Genomic DNA, 8,333 nt, shown 5'->3' with positions numbered 1-8,333 from the left:
CATCATTTTAGTATTAAACACAATATTCCATAATGACTAGTTGGAGAAGAAACTGACTTACAAATTAATAACTATCTAGTCTTCTTTTGTAATTAAAATGGGAAAACCATAACTCAGCCAATGCAAGATAGGTAACCACTTTTGAAATGATATAAAATCGAATAATGTGAAAAATGAAAGTGAAGATTAGTGCAATATCTTAGTATTTCTCTACCTTGACCGATAATTCTGGGGATGTGAATAGCTTTGTATTTGTTATTATCTTCTAGTTTTATTTTTATTTGGTGGAGATTAAGCTTTTTAGGGTGCTAACCATTTTTATTGACTCTTGTCTCTTAGAGTTTGAATATAAAAAATACCAATAGTCATATGGTCTATTGGTAGAGTGCTAAACTTCTAATGATCATGATTAAAATTATGATATAACCTTATCTTATGCATTATAAAAGTTAAATGTATCAATTGATAAACATATAATTTATGTATATAAAAGATTGAATCATACAGTTTTTAAATGAAAACTATAGATTGAAATGTCTTTTCCAATATGGCTCTTATGTGGAGTTGCATGTAAATGTTGTTTGTGCATTAAAAGTGTTTTCAATTGTTCATAGTTTTTCTTTATTCTTTTAGATTGGCTGACTTCACAATTGAAAAAAGTAGATAAAAAAGGGCACTTATAGCTCTGGTATCAGTGGCAACAATAGTAACCACAAACATGAGATTGAAGCTAATAATAAACTCTAAAGCAAAAGTTTAACCTAATCCCTTTGAAAGAACTGTCATTTCTCCTCCTATCATTGGATGAAATACTTTTTTTAGTGCAAATGTAGCATATAATGATGCCATTACTTATGCTCCAATGTATACCAGTACCTACCCAAAATTAGAATGCAAAAATGTTATTTAAAAGAAATAATACAAGTTTCTATAATAACTTAAAAAAAAAAGGAAAAATGAAAAGTTGGAAGTTTAGTTGTACATGTTTCCAGTGAAAGTGTTTGAATGCAGCAAAGGCAGTGGTGACTACTAAATTGAGGTGTGCCCTTAAGAGGTGTCCAATAGAGAGTATGACAATCATGGTAGTATAGCCAGTGGAAGTAGTCAGACTAATAAGAGTTTTAGAACCTTATGTCTTTTGGTTCACAATGGCTATGGTTGTCCCAGCAAAGATTAGTATGAGAGTAACTATGAACTCAACTCCCACCTAATTTTGCAACAGAAATGGAAAATTAGGATAGCTTTGAAAATCCTTTAGTTGAATTTTCAACTTATATGTTGGACTAAGCCATAAAAAATAGCACAACAACTTAAAGCATATCCTTTTTCTAATCAAGTCATGAGAACTTTCATATAACAAATTTTAAATTAAAAGATATCTTGTTATTGTTAGTGTTTTTTTTATACCTTTCTTGTGAGTGAAACTGGAGGAAGTGGCACTGAGCAAAAGATAAGAGATAACCTCTCTTCTTCCATGGACCATTCTTTCACACTAAGCAATCATAGCTCATGAAAAGGGATTTTCTATTGATTTCACCTTTTTGATCTCCTTTAAACCCTTAAAAAGTGGACCACTTAGAGTTTTTAGTGTTACAAGGGTTAAAAGAGCTGATGGAACATCTTATTATTAAGCACAATTTTCCAAAATGACTTGTTGGAGAAAAAATGGACTTTCAAATTAATAACTATCTAGCCTTCTTTTGTAATTGAAAAGGGAAAACCATAACTCAACCAATGCAAGACAAGTAGAAAAAAACATGTAATTCGAAAAAGAGCCCCTTTAAGTTCTCTAAATCTTTATTAATATTAAAAAAGGGACACATTTGGTTGATTTAGATAATAACCCTTCCAATAAACCCCTCCAGCCAAAATAAGCACTTACCTAAAGCAAACATAGAAAAATGAAGTATGCAATACATGGATGTACGTATGTACACATGAAATAATGAATAAAGAAGCATGGAATTTCAATATTTTATCCATGTAATGCACTGAGGTATTCAAAATTTAGCCATGACTTTATTGATTTAAGGTTCATTTCATGCCCAGGGTAGGAATTGATAGGATAATTTCTTATTTAATGCCATATTTATCAATGAATAAAAGGATAAAACAATTAGTTGGATGAATTATCGTATATGAATAGGATTAAACAACCTTATTGAAAGCTAAAAGGATTGTATAATCCCATATGAATAGTGTTACATAAATTAAGATAAGAGCATTAAAGTTACAAAATAAAGACGATTCATTGATCAATCTTATCTTATTCTATCCTAGACCTTATTCAAAGTCCTTTGCATCAAATAAAATCTAAATGCATAGACAAGTAAAATGGAACCTAAAGAATTCTTATAAAGTGAAATAACATTTTCAAATGTCTAAAACATACCTCATGATAACATCTTCACAGATGCACCTATGCTTTCTTGTAATGACTTAATTAAGGAGCCTTGCTTTCTAATTAAATTGATTGCTTGTGTAGATGCTATCAACAACCGGATTGAAAAAACACAGTTCCAACTACTTTAGCATACCCAACATTGTTAGGCAATTGAAAAACATGTTTGAAAACTTTTATAACAGCATCCATTGTAAGGGAAAATTATGCTTCTAGTTCTTTCTTTCCAGTTATTAGAACTTATAAAAAAATCCAATTAATTTTAAAAACTACCAAAAAGGTCTAAAAAAAATAGGATATTTAATGCCAATATCTTATTAGTTCAGTTGTTACTTTTGACTACTTGCTTTGGCCTTCTAGAAGGCACAAAGCAAAAAAAAATGTTTTGATACAATAAAAAACTAAAAATCTAACTTTTTTGAATCACAAAATGCATGGTTTGCTTCCATATGGATTGATTAGGTTTGAATTTATATTATATTTGACATTTTTACTTATTTTTTATCAAGTATACTATATATAGACATCCATCTATGTTCGGGTCAATTAGACTGATTTCATTTTTGTTTTTAGTATTATTGTTATTATTATTGCTACTAGTATTATATTATTATAGTATAGCATATTATATTTATATTATATTATTATTATTATGATATAGTAGGGTATATTATTATAGTATATTGTTGTTTCTATTTTTATTTTACTATTATTATTATTATTATTATTATTATTATTATTATTATTATTATTATTATTATCACTCTATTATTATTATTGTTATTAGTATTATTATTATTATTATTATTATTGTTATTGTTATTATTATTACTACTACTACTATTACTACTACTACTATTATTATTATTATTATTTATTTATTTATTTTATTTTTTCTTTCCTTTCTTGCTTTCAATCTGAGATCGTTGATTCAAAAAACTGAAATCTGAATTAATTCACATAATCAAAGGATTTTATTGCATAATTAGGGGTTATAGATTTACTCCAAAAAATCAGCAAAGAACCTGATCTAATTTGAGGTTCAGGTAGAATCCAATCCTAGAATCCAAGCTTGGGATTGATTCTATTTGTTTTCTAAAATTTGTTCTAAGGGGCCTATAAATTGGACAAGATACCATAGAACAACACAGAGTTAATTTAGGGGTTGAATAAAAAAAAATTGCTAGTGTTACAAGTTTGAAAAAAATTTTGGTAGTAGGGTTTCTAAATTTCGATCTTAAAGTTTTTTTTTTTTTGAATTCTAGGTTGGGATTTAGGTTTTTGGAGTTTAGATCAAAGTTCTAGAAGATTTTAGGAGCTTTCTGGAAAAAATTTGGGATTTTCTAAGATTTTTTGGGAAATTTTGGTTTTTTGAAGAACACATAAATTTTTCAATGAATTTTTTCACCAAAATTTTGACAAATTTTCCATAAACACGCAAGAATTTCTAGTTTCTAGTGGGTATTTTTGGTGGATTCTAGAGAGAAATGAGAAAATTGAGGGGTAAGAGAAAGAGGACCAAGGCTTTTGAACTAAAAAACGCTAAAGGTTGGCTTTTATAGGATGCCAAAATGACGTCGTTTTGGATAGCCCAGGATCCGTGCAAGACTCGTTGACCCACATGTTGACTCGTGTGCTGACCCGACCTGAATCGCAAGTTTTCCTTTTCTATTTTTATTTTAGTTTTTGATTTCATTATTTTAAGTTTTTATTTTATTTTATTTTATTGATTTTTATTTATTTGCATTTTGTGATTCAATATCTATTAAAAAAAAATCTTTTCTTTCTAGAAAACAAAAAAATAGTAAATAAATAAATAAGACTTTTCAAATAAGTTTAAAAGACAAAAAAATAAAAAATAAAAAAATCATTTTTTTAAATAAAAATTCCTATAAAATAAATTCATGAATTCTACCAAACTATTGGAGAATTTTCATGGATTTGTTCTTTTAAAATGGAATCACCAAACTATTGGGAAATTTCATAAATTATTTTTTTCAAAGAAATAATAATAAAAAAATAATTTTATCCTTTAAGCGATTGGTGGATTGCTGTTTAAATTAAATATCACCAAACTATTGGGAGATTTAATCAAATTTTGAAAAAAAATAATAAATAAAACTTTTATAAACACTTTTACAATAAAATCTTACCAAACTATTAGGAGAACTACCTCAAGTAAGTCCTATCAAATTATTGAGAGACTTTACTAATTTTTCCTAAATAAAAAAAAACCTTAACAAATCTGACAATAGAGCTTATTCAGAGTGGGACACTATTCTCCATAAATGCTCTTGAGGTAAAAGAATTATCTTAAATCGCTACCACACTATTGGGATAATTTTAAGACTAATTTTCAATATTTAACATTTTGGTAAAAGCATAAACATTTTTAAGACTTGGATAATTTGGAATCAAATTGGTACCATCTTTGAATGAACGTTGTAAGGGTGCTATAACCCTCGTCATGCGTAATCGTACTTTTAAACCTAAATCTTGTTTTATGGATCAGATTCAATTAGGTGGCCAATCACACCTTAATAAAAAAGATTGGTAACGACTCCTCTAATCTATGTCTAGTGGTAAGTCTATGGATCTATACATTATGGCATTATATATAAATTAAAAAGAGCGAAACCCAAAATAAAAAATTGACAATTATAGAATTTTTTGGAATTTTTGTTCTAAAGAAAAAAAAAGTTACAATGCAATCAAGAGGGCCAATAGCACCATCAAATACATAGATATCAACACGGGTTTCTTTGCACATCGTCTTAATGAGTTTACCTTTACGTCCAATTATGCTTCCCACTTTCAAAACTAGCACAATCAGCCAAAACACATAGTGTCCTAGCCATTTGAGCCATTTCTCTACTGCTGGATTAGCGATGGTTGCTTCTTAAGGGTTTTGCATTGATATGGCTATTATGGCCATGATGATTGGTGGTTGAGTTTTTGTCGAATCATTTTCCATATTATTTGCAATTCCCATGGGAGGATTTACTATCAAACATATAATTACCCCTAATTACCAACCCAAAACAAAAAAAAAAAAAACATAGATTAATAAAAAACCCCATGCATATAAAAAATCCAAACATAAAATCAAAATTACGAGACCACAAAATGAACAATCTGTATGACACATAAAAAATAGAAACAATAAAATAAACAACAAACATGCATATCTTAAGGTAGAGGATATGGATTTAAGTGAGGATAATGATGCAATTTTTATAATCTCTATCAATCGATATGCACCACCTCCTAGTGTTGGGCCTTTAGTGGGCACAAATACTTTCCTTAGAGTAATTAAACCTTCTATGGTAGACCCACCAATTCTTGAGCTTAAACCATTGCCTCCACACCTTAGGTATGGTTACTTAGGTAAGGATGACACTTTGCCTGTGATCATATCAGCATCATTAACTAATGATCAAAAGGCATGACTTCTTTCCATCATGCGTGACTATAAGCTAGCTATAGGTTAGTCCATTACCAAAATTCAAGGTATTAGTTCATCTTTTTACACACATAAGATTTTAATGGAGGATGGATTTAGGCTAACCATTAAGATAGAGCGAAGGTTGAATCTGACCATGAAAGAAATGATGAAAAAAGAGATAATTAAATGGTTGGATGTGGGATCATATACTCAATTTTGGATAGTGCATGGGTCAGTCCAATTTAGTGTATGCCTAAAAAGGGTGGGATGATAACGGTACAAAATGAGAATAATGAGATGATTCCCACTAAGACTATTATAGGATGACAAGTTTGTATGGATTACCGAAAGCTAAATAGGGCTACGATAAAGGATCATTTTCCTCTACCTTTTTTTTTGACAAGATGATGGATCAAATATTTGGACATAAGTATTATTATTTCTTGAATTGGTATTCCATATACAATCAAATAGCTATAACAACTGAAGATCATGAGAAGATGACTTTTACCTACCTTTTTGGTACCTTTGCCTTTAGGAGAATGCCTTTTAGACTTTGTAATTCCCCAACTACCTTTCAAAGGTGTATCTTAGCTTTTTTTTTTTTCTTTTTGATATGGTAAAAGATTTCCTTAAGGTGTTCACACATGATTTTTCAGTCTTAGGTGATAGCTTTAAGGATTTTTTCACTCACTTAGCTCGTGTTTTGACTAGATACGAGGAATCCAACCTAGTGTTGAATTGGGAAAAATGTCATTTCATGGTTAGAGATGGGATAGTGTAAGGTCATAAGGTTTTTGCCACAGGGATCAAAGTTGATAGAGCTAAGATCGAGATGAAAAAGATTGCCACCTCCAACTACAATTAAGGGTATTAGGAGTTTTCTAGGACATGTAAGATTTTATAGGAGATTCATTAAAGAATTTTCCAAGATTTCTAAACCCTTATGTAGATTATTGGAGAAGGAGGTGAAGTTTAAATTTATTGATGATTGCTTGCATGCTTTTTAAGTGCTTAAAGAGAAACTAGTTTTTGCTCTAATCATTATAGCACCTGAATAGTCTTTACTATTTAAGCTTATGTGTGATGCTAGTGACTATACAATAAGAGCTAGTGACTAATTACATCATTATCATCGCTTAAATCCATATCCTCTACCTCATCGATGAAAGGGGATTATTAAAGCTGATCCATCTTCTTTTATTTTATCAGAATGATCCTTCACTTTTACCATCTTTTCGTCCATTACCCTAACAAATATTGACAAATAGATTACAATGGGCACCTCATCATCTTGCTTTTTAACATATTCTTCAATCTCACACTTTTCCTCTCAGTTGTCTTCTACCTCAGATTCTATACTTGCCAATAGTGCTCTTGTAACTAGGATGAGTTTTCCATATTCCCTTATAGAATCCATATATTCATCCTTGTCCTCTTGTGGATCTTTTTCTTGATCTTTTTCCTCCTCAAGTACTTTCACCAAACTGGGTAGGTTCATTACCATAAGCTTATCTATTAGATTTTCATTATTATTATCAAAAAAATAAATCCCTTCTTCCCTATAGGAGTGCATAAAATTCAATTTTTTTTACCTTGTTTCTTAGGGTTTGACTCAATATTGCCAGGCAAGGTTCCTAATGCATCATTGGCTATGGCTTAAACTAGTTGACTTATTTGGGTTTGCAAGTTCATAATGTATGCAACTTGGCTTTGGATTGTTACATTGTTGGATTGCATCAATTGGGTTAATATCTCTAAGTTTGACTTCTTTTCTTGAGGTAGATTGTATGGTAAAAGAGAGTATTATTAAGATGGATGGTTCATAGGTTAGGTTAGGGTATATATGGATAATGGCTCTTAACTACTTACATATAGGAAATTCAGATGATTTTGCCAATTTTGAGTGTAAGCATTTGGATAAAAATTAAATTGATTTTCTTGACGCCTATCATTATAGTATTTCCCTCCATGACCATGACAATTATCAAAAGAGGTCTCAACTGAAGAAACATGATTAAGATTATGCCTTATTTCAATATCATTTACCTTTTCGGCCAAAGAGGTTAATTGTGAGGTTATGGTTGAAAGATGGTATTCTTCATATCTTTTTATAATGCACCATAGTGGTTGGATTTGGAATGCTCAAAAGACATCTCATCATAGTCTCCAAAATTTTTTTCCTCACTACAATAAAGATCTGACATAATAGAAAATATGTGAACACATTAGAGCAAGTAAAAGTAAAAAGTTTTTAGATTACAAAAGGTTAGAAAATCTTTATTGATATTGAGAACATTGCTATAATCTTCAACAATGGCATTAAAAACTTGATTACTGTTTTTTGTATAGCCTGCAAGTACACAGATCAAGTAATAAAATATAAGTATTCTAATATCGTCTTCTAAGGGATTATAGATTGTAATGCTAGGTTACTCTCAATTACCAAAGTTGAAATCCTAAAATCTTATATCTAAACAACTAAAT

At 29.8% G+C, this 8,333-nt stretch overlaps 1 pseudogene; it reads right to left on the bottom strand.

Moving 5' to 3' along the window:
* Positions 1-621: 621 nt before the first annotated feature.
* Positions 622-7,347, bottom strand: LOC111294835 (aquaporin NIP6-1-like; annotated as a pseudogene).
* Positions 7,348-8,333: the final 986 nt, after the last annotated feature.

This window comes from Durio zibethinus, chromosome 14 (assembly GCF_047325235.1).
Source record: "Durio zibethinus cultivar Kanyao isolate XHJ-2024 chromosome 14, ASM4732523v1, whole genome shotgun sequence".
NCBI lineage: Eukaryota > Viridiplantae > Streptophyta > Magnoliopsida > Malvales > Malvaceae > Durio > Durio zibethinus.
The sequence above is the reverse complement of the archived record's forward strand: the minus strand, read 5'-3'. Positions and strand labels throughout refer to the sequence as shown.